General features: G+C 39.6%; 1 long non-coding RNA gene and 1 pseudogene across 1 annotated transcript; both read right to left on the bottom strand.

The window, feature by feature from the left end:
* Positions 1 to 519: 519 nt before the first annotated feature.
* Positions 520 to 4,800, bottom strand: LOC131246939 (aureusidin synthase-like; annotated as a pseudogene).
* Positions 4,801 to 6,297: 1,497 nt separating this feature from the next.
* Positions 6,298 to 7,419, bottom strand: LOC131245461 (uncharacterized). Its single transcript, XR_009170888.1, has 2 exons — positions 6,451 to 7,419; positions 6,298 to 6,418 (listed from the first exon to the last, which is right to left on the bottom strand). It is a non-coding gene; the product is annotated as an uncharacterized LOC131245461 (long non-coding RNA).
* Between the last annotated feature and the right edge of the window lie 6,580 nt (positions 7,420 to 13,999).

Raw genomic sequence — 13,999 nt, 5'->3', positions numbered from 1 at the left:
TATATATATATATATATATATATATAATAAAAATAAAAAATTACAACCTAACAACTTTCAAACATGTTTTTAAAGACCATTTCTAAGGCAAGGTGCACCAGGTGAAAGATGCACTATTCTTTCGAATGGCAAGATTAGGTGGTAAGGTGCCAACGTCCATTCCACCTTTTTTTTTAAATTTTTTTTGAGGAGAGCCATGTCAGCAAACCTGACAGTGTTCCAACGGTTTTTTTTATTTTTTTATTTTTTATTTTTTTATAAAAAAGACAACATAGGTTGGACTTCTGCCAAGGTCCACATACCACGGCCCAAGTCACAAATACCTTATACATTATATATATAGAACATACGTTTTCTTATATAACCAAGGTCCGCATACCATGGGCCCAAGTTCCAAAATCAAGATGCTCAGCTCACTTGTCATTAATTAAAAGAATGGACAATCATTCATTTAAATATAAGCTAAAAGAAAACCAAAGACAGTATTACATTTCCCTCGAGTACTCCATCAGGTTAAAGATACCCTACTGGTTCAGAAATTACCTCATATATTCAATCCGAATCCCGTCAATGGTTATATTGACTCCGGTCCCACCCCTCCGCACCAAAGTAATCCATATGTACTCATCTTCATCTGCCTCTAAATCTTCCAACACTTCTGAAATACTTAACTTAAGAGTACTCTTTCCCTTCACTGTCGAATCTCCCTCATTCCTCACTAACCTTACACCACTGCGCATGTTAACATAGGTCTCTGCAAATTCTCGAGACTCAGGTCCTGTGGTGGTTTCATCAACCACATTGACATAGACATCAAACTTCACATATGTGTCCTTCTTAACATCAATCCCATACACGACTAACACCTCTTCTTCTTCCTCTTTCTCTTTTTTGCTTCTGTGAATCTTAGTCCTATGGACCTTGGTCCTTATGGTAGTGTCGAGGGTGCGACCCTCCGGGCCAAAGTCCGGAGACTCGGCAGTTGCAATCCGTTCTGGGTCTCTCTCATCTTCAATATGTTGCGTGCGATTTTGGGAGAAATGGATGGTTTGGGGCGTGCATTGAGCCAAGGAAGGTCCACCTCATGGTAAGTATACCTGAATTTAGTCATGTCCAAGGTATCCCGTATCTTGATCCTGACAAGTTGGGCGTTCTCATCATAGAAGTAGAAGTAAGAGTCGAGCTACTCAGGATCTTCAAACTCAAGGCGGTTCCCTCTTAGCCCCTTCCAGACATTCCACAGGCGATCAATGTTTGCGTGATGAGCATAGAGACAGGGTCACGTGCAGCCGAGTAGAACGCACCCATGTTCTCCCCCTCAGGCGTTATATTGCTCCCAACCCATGAGTGCAACGTGTCATGGGGAGCCTTCTCTATTGTTCCTGGCGACTTGCAGTAGCCCTCCTTACCGGCTTTGTACTTGCATCCCATAAAGAGTTCGGGCTTCTTTGCACCAGAAACCATTTGAGTGTACATGAAAGCAAGGTTGGAGGATATTTGGTCCTCAGGCCCAAGCCCACTCTCCTTTTCGTTGTAGCTGACGTCCGCGACTTGGGGTGGGAGGTGGGAGGGATTCCGGTCCTTATTAACGAAAGACCCATTCAAGTACATAGTGGGGAAAACCATGCCTGCAGGGGCATCCCAATTCCAGTAAGGCAGCGCCAAGGTGTCATCTCCCATGAATTTCGCAAGCATCCGCTCATGGAAGTAGATCATGGCTCGATGCCATGGGAAGAATAGCCATGAATTGTGGATCTTGAAAATGGAGGTTGAATTTTCTTGGTTATAGGCCCCGGTGCAATAGATGCAGTGCATGTTTGCTTGGCGGTTAAAGCTCCGTGGGTCTTCATAGCTGAGTTGCTTCATGATCGAGACGGCCTTCTCGTACATGGCAATATACTCTTCATCGAGGAGGTAGGTAGGCCGACGGATACGCATTGGTGAGGAAGGGCTAGGGAACTGGAAATCTATGACAGACTCCTCCGATTTTGGTTTGGGAGGGCAACAGTAGACTGGCCTATCGGCATCTGTAAGGGACTTGTGACAGCTTTTTTTTTTTTTTTTTTTTGACAGAATAGCTTTTAAAACGGCCAACTGACGGCCCTGACTGTATTCGATAGCGAAAGCGCATTTACAATTTCGGGGATGCCCAGAGAAAAAGCACTGGGCCTGCCTATCATAAAGAGCCAAACAAAAGGAAACAAGTGGACCGACAGATAGAAGGAGAAAATGGAGGCTACGAGAATAGCACCCCCAAGCCAGCTTTATCGAGAACCAGCTCCCCACGAGTGATGCATGGAAGATCCACAGTAAATTGGAACAACCAATTCAGCTGATTTAGGCTACCCCACCTGGCCAGGCTATCAGCCGCCACGTTCGACTATTTAGGAATATGTTTAACAGAAATTGAAAGAGGTCCCTGAAGAATATCGAATTGGTTTTTCCAGTAGAAGGCGATCTAAAAGACAGTCCCTCTATTAGAGAATAAATCCACGACGGAGATGGAGTCACTCTCCACCTCAACGTTAGAGTAGCCTAATTCCTTACAATGCTTTAATCCATCAACGTATCCCTTAGTGAATGCAAAGAGGAAATTGCCCTTCTCATTTCTACAGGTTCCCCCACTTCTAGACAAATCCAGGTTACCTTTGAAAGATCCATCAACATTCAGTTTAACCCACCCCTTCGATGGGTAAGTCCATTTCACCACAGACAGCGTGGGAGGAGGAATAACCGACCGAGGAATGCCCAGATCAGCAACCACCTCGCTGTCGCGCTGGGATCTACACGGCGGGAGGGGGAAAGCTTTATACAGACGGGAGAGCTACGAATGAACCTGATTGATGGAGTGCTGAATCCTGATCTAACGGTTGTCAAAGCGCTTTTTGTTCCTCGCTATCCATATTTCCCAGAGGATGAGGGCCAAAATGATCCCTCTAAGCAGACCCAGTGGGGACAAATCTTTCGCAATAGTCCACCATTGCAAGACTCGGCTACCCATTGATTGGTTAGGGAGTAAATGAACCAAGAGAATGGAAGAGAAATAAGACCATAGAGCCGATGCTAGCTAGCTTTGAACGAAGAGGTGGTCGAGGGATTCCTCGTTACGACTATCATCCTTACAGCAAACACAGGAGGAAGCCATCTGAATACCCTTCTTCTTCACACTAATATCAACTGGGACTGCCTTATAAAGGATTTTCCACGCGAAGATGGCAATTTTGGGAGGGAGATGAGGGTGCGACGTCCAAGTAGCCCAAATTAGCTGTTGATGATGGGATCTGATGACCTTCCAGGCAGATTTGGTTGAAAAATGGCCCGACCTTTCTCTAGTCCAAATGAGACGGTCCTCTCCCTGGCGAAGGGACAGGCCTTCCGAAATGATGTGGTGGCGAACAGAATCTAGCAGGGAGGCAGGGAAGGAGTTGTATGGAGCAGACCCTCAGTACCAATGACCTCATTAATCTTCAGATTTTGGGATTGGGGAGAAAGGTTGCTAAGAAGGTAGCCTTTGAGAGGGCCTAGGCCTGTCCAGTCTGTATCCCAGAAATTGCTGTTCCCATTTCCCAGCAATGGCCGACAATTAGCAGCTAAGAGGTCAATGTGTTTTCTCACTTGAGTCCACGACGGGGAGTCAAAATGGCGCCGAGCTGCTAGACCCTAAGGCAGCGTGACATCGTATTTAGCTCTTATGAATTTAGCCCAGAAACTACTGTGGTGATCAACGAAGATAGACCAGGCTCTCTTTAACTTTAGGGCTACAGAGACGTCTCTTAAAGCTTTGATGCCCAACCCTCTTTCGTTGGAAGGGCTCGCAATAGTCTTCCAACTCACCCAATGAAGATTCTTTTTTCCTTCAGACCATCCCCAAAAGAAATCGGCGAACCCTTTCTCAAGGGGAGAAATTGTCTTCTTTGGGATATCGACCGCCGCTAGGGAATGAAGCGGAATGCTCGAGAGGACGTGTTTGATTAGAACAACCTTGGCAGCCTAATTGAGGAAATGCGCTTTCCACCCAAAGATACGGCCAAGAACTTTCTCCACTAACGGCTGGAAGTTGGATGCTTGGATTCACCCTTTGGATAGAGGGACTCTGAGGTAGAGGAATGGCGAGGAAGATCACGAGAATCCAGCCTCCCTTTCGATACGTCAAATCCTGTTGATAGGCATCTTAGAGGAAACGATGAAGGAGCTTTTGGCGGAATTGACTTTGAGCCCGAAAACGTCCATGAAGGAGAGAAGGAATCTCCTTAAAATCCTGACTGAGGAGGAGGACTAGTTGGAAAAAATGGCTATATCAACAGCAAATAGGAGATGCGGGATCGCCAAACTACAACGATTGGTCTTATAGACCGGACCAAGGTAAGATTGGAACAGAGCTTTCAATCCCTGACTAAGAACTTCCATGGCCAAAATGAAGAGACTTAGGGATAGAGGGTCCCCCTGGCGAAGACCTCTCTCCAATTTGAAGAAGCCCAAGGATTCTCCATTGACCAACACAGAGAACCAAGGCCCAGACCAACATTTCTTCGTCATGGAAATCCAACCTTCACAGAAACCGAAGCTAAGAAGAACCGCTTTGAGATAGGACCAATTAATACTGTCATACACCTTCTCTAGATCAATCTTGAATAGTACGTTGCTTCCCTTGACTTTCTTATCAATGTCACGAAAGAGTTCTTGCGCTAAGGATATAGAGTCAGAAATGGATCTCCCTTGGACAAAGGCCATCTGCTCTTCTGAGATAAGCTTGGGGAGAAGGGAGTTCAGTCTAGCTGCAATCACCTTGGAAAAAACCATGTACATGCAATTACATAAACTAATCGGGCGAAAATCAGCGAAAGTTTTAGGCGCCGATTTCTTGGGAATTAAACAAAGAAGAGTAGCCAAGAAAGCTCTAGGAATCGTACCTCCCTGGAACAGGAACTTGATGGCCCGGTGAAGATCTAAGCCCACAATATCCTAGCAGGCCGTAAAGAAAGCTCCCAAGAACCCATTCGGGATTGGGGCCCCATCTAGAGGTAAAGCTGAAACTGCGGACTGGACCTCCTCCAGGGTGGGGAGTGCCATAAGAAAAATTGTTGTTAGCCTGGGTAACTATCTCCGGAATCACTCTATTAAAGTTGTCAAATGGAGAAACCAAAACTACAAGAAATCCCACTTTTAGCAACGAAAATTTTCGTCGCTAAAAGCCATTTTTTCGTAGCTAAATAGTTTTAGCGACGAAATTTTTCGTTGCTAGATTCGTCGTTAATACACCGCCACAAAAGAGTTTCAACAGCGAAAAAATCAAATCGTTGCTAAATAGATGCTTTTTAGTGACAAAACTTTTCGTTGCTAAAAAAAACTATACAGGACTTTTAGCAGCGAAAATTTTCACTGCAAAAAATAATCGTTCCACTTGTAGCAACGAAAATTTTCGTTGCTAAAAAATCTATAGAAGACTTTTAGCAGCAAAAATATTCGTCGCTAAAAGCCATTTTTTCGTAGCTAAATAGTTTTAGCGACGAAAGTTTTCGTCACTAGATTCGTCTCTAATACACCGCCATAAAAGAGTTTCAACGGCGAAAAAATCGAATCGTTGCTAAATAGATGCATTTTAGCGATGAAAAGTTTCATCGCTACAAAAAACTGTACAAACTTTTAGTAGCGAAAAGTTTCGCTGCAAAAAATAATCGTTCCACTTATAGCAACGAAAATTTTCGTTGCTAAAAAATCTGTAGAAGACTTTTAGCAGCGAACATTTTTGCTGCTAAAAATATTCATTCAACTTTTTGCCGCGACACGTTTCGTCGCTAAAAAAATATTGCAAGACTATTAGCAGCGAAACTTTTCGCTGCTAAAAATATTCGTTCTACTTTTCGCCACGACACGTTTCGTCGCTAAAAAAATATTGCAAGACTATTAGCAGCGAAACTTTTCGCTGCTAAAAATATTCATTCAACTTTTCGCCACGACACATTTCGTCGCTAGAAAAATATTGCAAGACTATTAGCAGCGAAACTTTTCACTGCTAAAAATATATTTTCTAGTTTTAGCATGAATAATTTCGCAGCGAAATATACTTTGCAAGACTTTTAGCATCGAACATTTTCGCTACCAAAAATATATTTTTCGCTTTTAGCGACGAAAGTTTCGTCGCTATAAATATTTAGAAAACTGTTAGCAATGAAAATTTTCGTAGCTAAAAATAGCTACAAAACTTTTAGCGGCGAAAACTTTCATCGCTATATATATTTTGACAAAACCTTTAGTGGCGAAAATTTTCGTCGCTAAAAGTCTTTTTTGAAAAAAAAAAACATCCAATACAAAATTCCGTACAAAATACCTGATAGACACCCGTTGCAATATATTTCATCATATTCATCCTGATATACCTGTTATATCATCATATTCATATTCACATCCTGATATACACCTGTTATGTATCATATTTTTCCTAATGTACACTTGTTATATCATAATACACCTGTCAAATTTCATCATATTCACATTCAAATCCATCTAACCCAAACTAGTAAATCCATCCAAACATAAACTACATACATCCAAACACAAACAATCTTATACGCGTCACATTCATTCACGCATAAATACATATAAGTTTAACATCATAAATAAAAAAGAAAAAATCATAAAGATGAAGGCGAAGGTAGTGGGGCATCAGTGGGTATGCGTGCAGCGAAAGCTTGAAACATCTTCATCATCTGTCACTCATGCTCCACCTTCATCTCCTCCATCTTCCTCTCCTGCTCCTCCCTCTGCCTCGCCAGCTCCTCCATCATCTTCCTCTCCTGCTCCTCCCTCTGCCTGTCCAGTTGATCTCTGATGTCATCGACGACAACCCGTAGCTGCTGAACCTCTCTCTCTGCGGTATTCGCTCGGCGTACGACGCTGTCGCCAATGACGACGAATCGGCTGGAGGCAACTCTAGCGGGTGCCATGAGCTTGGCACCATGGCCAAGCCCACGCACATATCCAGAACGGGTGCTAAGCACCTGACTTAGGATTTCTGTCTCACTCCGCTGAGTACCACCAGGAGTGGCTGACTGTGTAAGGTATCCATCTCCTCCTGTAATGAAAACATATGAATTTTCATAATAAATGACATTATTATAATTTAATGCAATTAAATTTTACAATATAAAAATTTTTACCTAAATCTCGCTGTCTCTAGGATGTATCCAAGATCCACTCGCCTGCCGACAGTGAGTCCCTTTGTAGAAGTCTACTGGTCCGGGCTCCTGGCCAATGACGAAATCTCGCTGCGCAATCGAAAGAAAAATATAGTTAATATAAATGCATGAAAAGAATATATAAATTACCAGTAATTTCTTACCATGTCGTGACAAAATCGTACAAATGACTTTGAACCAGCTACGTGATTTACTTCTAACTTTCTCCTATTGTTAAAAATTTTTTTGCTCCTCTTTTGAACACATTATACATAATGCATTGTTATTAATTATGAAATTAATTATCACGTTAAGATTACGTAAATATGTAAATATTACCTGAAAAGAATCAGGCAAAAACCTATCGCAGAGTATCCGCCAGTCCTCATGGGTCACGTGAGGCGGTGTGGACTGTGCGGGCTCCTCGTGGCTCGCAGACCGCTTGTACTGCTGGTATAACTTACCGCAATAAGCCTTGAACCACTCCTTCATCATGTCGTCAACAGCATAGGAGATGTAGGGAACACTCAAATCCAAGTGAAATTTATCCTGCAGTTTTGTAAATAATAGATTAAGGCAATAAACTTATTAAGAAAATAACTTAGTCGTAAATGAACTTTTATAAAATAAATTAGAATTCATAAGTATAGGTTTAGGTTTAGGTTTAGGTTTAGGTTAAGGTTAAGGTTAAGGTTTAGGTTTAGGTTTAGGTTAAGGTTAAGGTTAAGGTTTAGGTTTAGGTTTAGGATAAGGTTTAGGTTAAGGTTATGGTTTAGGTTTAGGTTATAGGTTATAGCTATACGGAATTGAGAATAGGTTAAGGTTTTAGGTTTATGAAATCGAGTTCGGGTTTGGGTTTAGGTTTGGGTTTTCAAGTTTAGGTTTAGGTTTAGGTTAGTGAGTTGAGATTAGGATTTGGTGTAGGTTTAGGTTTAGAGATTTGAGAATAGGTTAAGGTTTAGGTTTAGGAAATTGGGATCAGGTTTAGGCTTGGGTTTTCAAGTTTAGGTTTAGGTTAGGGAGTTGAGATTAGGTGTAGGTTTTGGTTTAGGGATTTGAGAATAAATTCAAGTTTTAGGTTTAGGTTTAGGTTATAGGTTATAAGTGTAGGTTATAGGTTTAGATTTAAGTTAGGTTATAGGTTAAGGTTTAGGGAATTGAGAATAGGTTAAGGTTTAGGTTTAGGAAATCGGGTTCGGGTTCGGGATCGTATTTAGGTTTGGGTTTTCAAGTTTAGGTTTAGCTTTAGGATACAGAGTTGAGCTTAGGATTTGGTGTAGGTTTAGGTTTAGGGATTTGAGAATAGGTTAAGGTTTCGGTTTAGGAAATCGGGTTTGGGTTCGGGATCGGGTTTAGGCTTGGGTTTTCAAGTTTAGGTTTAGGTTTAGGTTAGGGAGTTGAGATTAGGGTTAGGTGTAGGTTTAGGTTTAAGGATTTGAGAATAGGTTAAGGTTTAGGTTTAGGAGATCGGGGTCGGGTTTAGGCTTCGGTTTTCACGTTTAGGTTTAGGTTAAGTAGTTGAGATTAGGACTAGGTGTAAGTTTAGGTTTAAGGATTTGAGAATACATTTAGGTTTTAAGTTTAGGTTTAGGTTATAGGTTTATGTTAGGTTAAGGTTTAGGTTATAGGTTAGCTTTAGGGAACTGAGAATAGGTTAAGGTTTAAGTTTAGGAAATCAGGTTCGGGTTCGAGATCGGGTTTAGGTTTGGGTTTTCAAGTTTAGGTTTAGGTTTAGGTTAGGGAGTTGAGATTAGGATTAGCTGTAGGTTTAGGTTTAGGGATTTGAGAATACATTTAGGTTTTAAGTTTAGGTTTAGGTTTAGGTTTAGGTTATAGGTTTAGGCTTAGGGTTCAAGTTATAGGTTTACGTTTAAGTTAGGTTATAGGTTTAGGTTTAGGGAATTGAGAATAGGTTAAGGTTTAAGTTTAGGTTATAGGTTTTGGGATTTGGGATAGTTTTAGGTTATAAGTACAGGCTTAGGTTAGGTTATAGGTTAAGGTTTAGGGATAGGTCATAGGTTTTGGGATTTGAGAATGGGTTAGGGTTTAGGTTATAGGTTTTGGTTTTGGTTTAGGTTATAGGTTATAGGTTGTAGGTTTAGTATAAGGTTTAGGTTTAGGTTTAGGTTATAGGTTTTGGGATTTGGGAATAGTTTTAGGTTATAAGTATAGGTTTAGGTTAGGTTATAGGTTTTGGGATTTGATAATGGGTTCGGGTTTAGGTTATAGTTTTGGTTTTGGTTTAGGTTATAGGTTATAGGTTTAGGATAATGTTTAGGTTTAGGTTTATGTTATAGGTTTTGGGATTTGAGAATGGGCTCGGGTTTAGGTTATAGGTTTTGGTTTTGGTTTAGGTTATAGGTTTTGAGATTTGAGAATGGGTTCGGGTTTAGGTTATAGGTTTTAGTTTTGGTTTAGGTTATAGGTTTTGGTTAATGTTATAGATTATAGGTTTATGTTTAGGTTAAGGTTAGGTTTAGGTTAAAGGTTTTGGGATTTGGGAATAGTTTTAGGTTATAAGTATAGGTTTAGGTTAGGTTATAGGTTAAGGTTTAGGGATAGGTTATAGGTTTTGGGATTTGAGAATGGGTTTGGATTTAGGTCATAGGTTTTGGTATTGGTTTAGGTTATAAGTTTTGGGATTTGAGAATGGGTTCGGGTTTAAGTTGTAGGTTTTGGTTTTGGTTATAGGTTTTAGTTTAGGTTATAAGTTATAGGTTTTGGTTTTGGTTAAGGTTAGGTTTAGGTTATAGGTTTTGGGATTTGAGAATGGGTTCGGGTTTAGGTTATAGGTTTTGGTCTAAGTTATAGGTTATAGGTTTTGGTTTAGGTTATAGGTTTTTAGATTTGAGAATGGATTTGGGTTTAGGTTATAGGTTTTGGTTTTGGTTTAGGTTATAGGTTTTGGGGTTTGAGAATGGGTTCGGGTTTAGGTTATAGGTTTTGGTTTTGGTTTAGGTTATACGTATTGGTTTAGGTTATAGGTTAAGGTTAGGTTTAAGTTATAGGTTTTGGGATTCAGGAATGGGTTGGGTTTAAGTTATACGTTTTGGTTTTGGTTTAGGTTATAGGTTTTGGGATTTGGGAATGGGTTCAGGTTTAGGTTATAGGTTTTGGTTTTGGTTTAGGCTATAGGTTTTAGTTAAGGTTATAGGTTATAGGTTTAGGTTTAGGTTATACGTTTTGGGATTTGGGAATAGTTTTAGGTTATAAGTATAGGTTTAGGTTAGGTTATAGGTTTTAAGATTTGAGAATGGGTTCGGGTTTAGGTTATAGGTTTTGGTTTAGGTTTTGGTTATAGGTTTTGGTTAAGGTTATAGGTTATAGGTTTAGGTTTAGGTTAAAGTTAGGTTTAGGTTATAGATTTTGGGATTTGGGAATAGTTTTAGGTTAGGTTATAGGTTTTGAGATTTGATAATGGGTTCGGGTTTAGGTTATAGGTTTTGGTTTTGGTTTAGGTTATAAGTTTTGGTTTAGGTTATAGGTTATAGGTTTATGATAAGGTTTAGGTTTAGGTTTAGGTTATAGGTTTTGGGATTTGAGAATTGGTTCAGGTTTAGGTTATAGGTTTTGGTTTTGGTTTAAGTTATAGGTTTTGGGATTTGAGAATGGGTTCGGGTTTAGGTTATAGGTTTTGGTTTTGGTTTAGGTTATAGGTTATAGGTTTAGGATAAGGTTTAGGCTTAAGTTTAGGTTATAGGTTATAGGTTTATGATAAGGTTTAGGTTTAGGTTATAAGTTTTGATTTAGGTTATAGGTTATAAGTTTAGGATAAGGTTTAGGTTTAGGTTTAGGTTATAGGTTTTGGGATTTGAGAATTGGTTCAGGTTTAGGTTATAGGTTTTGGTTTTGGTTTAAGTTATAGGTTTTGGGATTTGAGAATGGGTTCGGGTTTAGGTTATAGGTTTTGGTTTTGGTTTAGGTTATAGGTTATAGGTTTAGGATAAGGTTTAGGTTTAGGTTTAGGTTATAGGTTTTGGTTTAGGTTTTAGGTTTTAGGTTTATGATAAGGTTTAGGTTTAGGTTTAGGTTATAGGTTTTGGGATTTAGGAATAGTTTTAGGTTATAAGTATAGGTTTAGGTTAGGTTATAGGTTTTGGGATTTGATAATGGATTTGGGTTTACATTATTAGATAGGATGAAGTGTTGCATCAGTGAACATACAGTTTGAAGGGATTCATTTGATATGCTTTTGGCAGCTATTCACATCCATGCATATGTATGATTATGTGAAAGCACAATTTGAAACAATTCATTCCATACACTTACAGGGTGTTAAAATCCATGCATGTGTATACGTGTAGCCAGGCATTTATGTTTCTCAATTGAAACCATCCAGATAAATAAGGCCCATTCTAAGTCAGTGGCAACTTGAAAATCATACCAACTGAATGATCCTAGGTGTCAAATTGTGGAAATCAAAAGGAATGGTAAATGAAAAAGAATAAGTGGTCTAAATTAGACAAACAAATGTCCAATATTGGTGAGTATCTGAAGAGATGGTGAGTATTTGCCATCCAAAATGAGGATTGCTATGGTAAGGAGAGGGTTACCCGTCATAGTAGGCAGGAACCAAAAGGGGCACCGTGATGCTTGTGAGAAATCAACGAATTGGGTTAAGACATGGATTAAAAAATAATGCCTTATTTTTTTTTCCTTATCTTGTTTCTTTATGACCTGTATGAATGTAGTTTGATGGTTGTTATAGTCTGTGTGGCTGTTTGGCTAGGCGTAGATCTTCTTTATGGGTTTTGCTTCCCCTATGTGCTGGTTCAGGATCACCATCATGGGCCCACATGTACAGATGATCCAAAGATTGGAACCGTTCATCATATGTGTAACTACTATATATGAGCTAATAGTGCAATGACAACACCCCAAGACTGACCCTGACATTTGATTTTGTCGAGTTAATGTGATTCATTGAAATTTAGCTTCACCAATCTCACATACGTATGTCTTAGCATGTGTGTCCATATATAGTCAGGACATGTTCTTGTATAAATGATAGTACACAACTACAGATAATCCACAAATACTACACAAGGGATTTATATATATATCTTACTACATATAGATTGTCACACCATTTTAATCCTTGGTTTTCAATGACAGGTGGGGTCCATGGTCCAATAATCCAAACCCATGCGTGTTTGTCCCAACAGCAGATGGACTACGCCCAAGAATCTCCTCGATAGGACAATCCCAACCAATCAATTTCTGGCTTCTATATAAAAGGTTACGTTGTCTTCTCTCACTCATGCACTATTTCATATTATAAAATTTCCAAGTAAATTGTACGAGGTTTATAATAATCTTGGAGATTAGAAAATTTCCAAGTATGTGCATTTCAGTCTGAGTTATTTCTCTAATGACAATAGCCTTAGGAGGGTTGATACGAGGGATAGGTTGATTGCAAGAGGCCGATTAAAACTATATTGGGTTATCTTGCTGGTCCTGAAATGATTATGTCCGGTAAGATAACCCAATACCGTTTTAATCAGGCCTCTTGTAATCAACCCATCCCTCATATCAACCCTCCCAAGGCTATCGTGATTAGAGAAATAACTTAGACTGAAATGCACATACTTGGAAATTTTCTGCACTCTAAGATTATTATAAACCTCGTACAATTTACTTGAAATTTTCATCAGCTGTAGGTCATGTGGTATAAAGAGTTTGTTTATCTCTATTAACCGAACATAAAACACGAACTCAATGATAATTTTTCAGCCTATGAATCTTGTGTATATGCAGAAAAGCAACAAAAGTGGTTAATGCTTTTAATCATTTAATGTCCAACTACTATCCATTGTAGGAACTGCCTGATGAATAGTCTTCAAGATTGGTTTTCATCCATAAAAAAATAGATGCCTAACTTGTTTTTAAATGTATTTGCTCGAAATTGATGGAGTAGACCCGGATGTGCGTCGGAGCTATCTAGATGTTGAGCGAGGGTCCCTGGAAGGTGAGAACCGTTGTTATGACCATGATGAAGCTATCCATTTCCTATGGAGAGTATTGGAGGGGCCTGGCCATTTGGACAGGCCGTGTTTATGTATTTGCTGGAAATTAATGGAGCAGACCTAGATATGCGTTGGAGCTATCCGGATAAGCGGGGGTCCCTGGAAGGTGGGAACCTAAACATATTCACAAGTCCCTAACCTAAACCCAAACCTAAACCCGACCCCGAACCCGAACCTAAACCCGATCCCGAAACAAAACCTAAACCCGATCCCAAACCCGAACCCGATTTGCTAAACCTAAACCTTAACCTATTCTCAATTCCCAAAGCTATAACCTATAACCTATAACCTATAACCTAAACCTAAACCTAACCTAAGCCTATAACCTTAACCTATAACTTAAACCTATAATCTTAACCTAAACCTAAATCTAAACCTTATCCTAAACCAAAACCTATAACCTTAACCTAAACCTTAACTTATAACCTATAGCCTAAACTTATAACCTTAACCTAAACCTAAACCTAAAACCAATACCTAAACCTATAACATAAACCTATAAGCTAAAACCTAAACTAAACCTAAACCTAAAACCTAAATGTATTCTTAAATCCCTAAACCTAAACCTACACCTAATCCCAATCTCAACTCCCTAACCAAAACCTAAACCTAAACTTGAAAATCCAAGCCTAAACCCGATACCGAACCCGAACCTGATTTCCTAAACCTAAACCTTAACCTATTCTCAATTCCCAAAGCTACAGCCTATAACCTAAACATAAACCTAACCAAAACCTATAACCTTAACCTATAACCTAAACCTATAATCAAAACCTACACCCAAAACCCAAACCTTAA

The sequence above is a fragment of the Magnolia sinica genome, chromosome 5, assembly GCF_029962835.1.
Source record: "Magnolia sinica isolate HGM2019 chromosome 5, MsV1, whole genome shotgun sequence".
Lineage (NCBI taxonomy): Eukaryota > Viridiplantae > Streptophyta > Magnoliopsida > Magnoliales > Magnoliaceae > Magnolia > Magnolia sinica.
This window is presented reverse-complemented; position numbering and strand designations above follow the sequence as displayed.